Below are 327 nucleotides of genomic sequence, written 5' to 3' on the forward strand. Positions count from 1 at the left end.
GAATGGGAAATTAGATCCCAAAACTTGATAAGTTTCTACGACCTTTAAATGGAACTCGTCTCTCCATCAGATAAATACATACAACTACATTATACATATTCACGTCTGTTTAAAATGTGGTGTATATCTTACAGAAAAGTCCACGTCAAAACCCTCTGGTCATTCTGACAAGTTTTACAACGGTACATGTAGTCGGCAAGTTTTATGAATTTAAAATTGAATAATTGAATTTACCATAGATAGTATTGACCATGGTAATTGACAATTCGTCGATAACTATATGATTTATACCGGGCCGCTTACACCAACGGCAAATTGGCAAGTGTC

The sequence above is a fragment of the Pecten maximus genome, chromosome 9 (assembly GCF_902652985.1).
Source record: "Pecten maximus chromosome 9, xPecMax1.1, whole genome shotgun sequence".
NCBI lineage: Eukaryota > Metazoa > Mollusca > Bivalvia > Pectinida > Pectinidae > Pecten > Pecten maximus.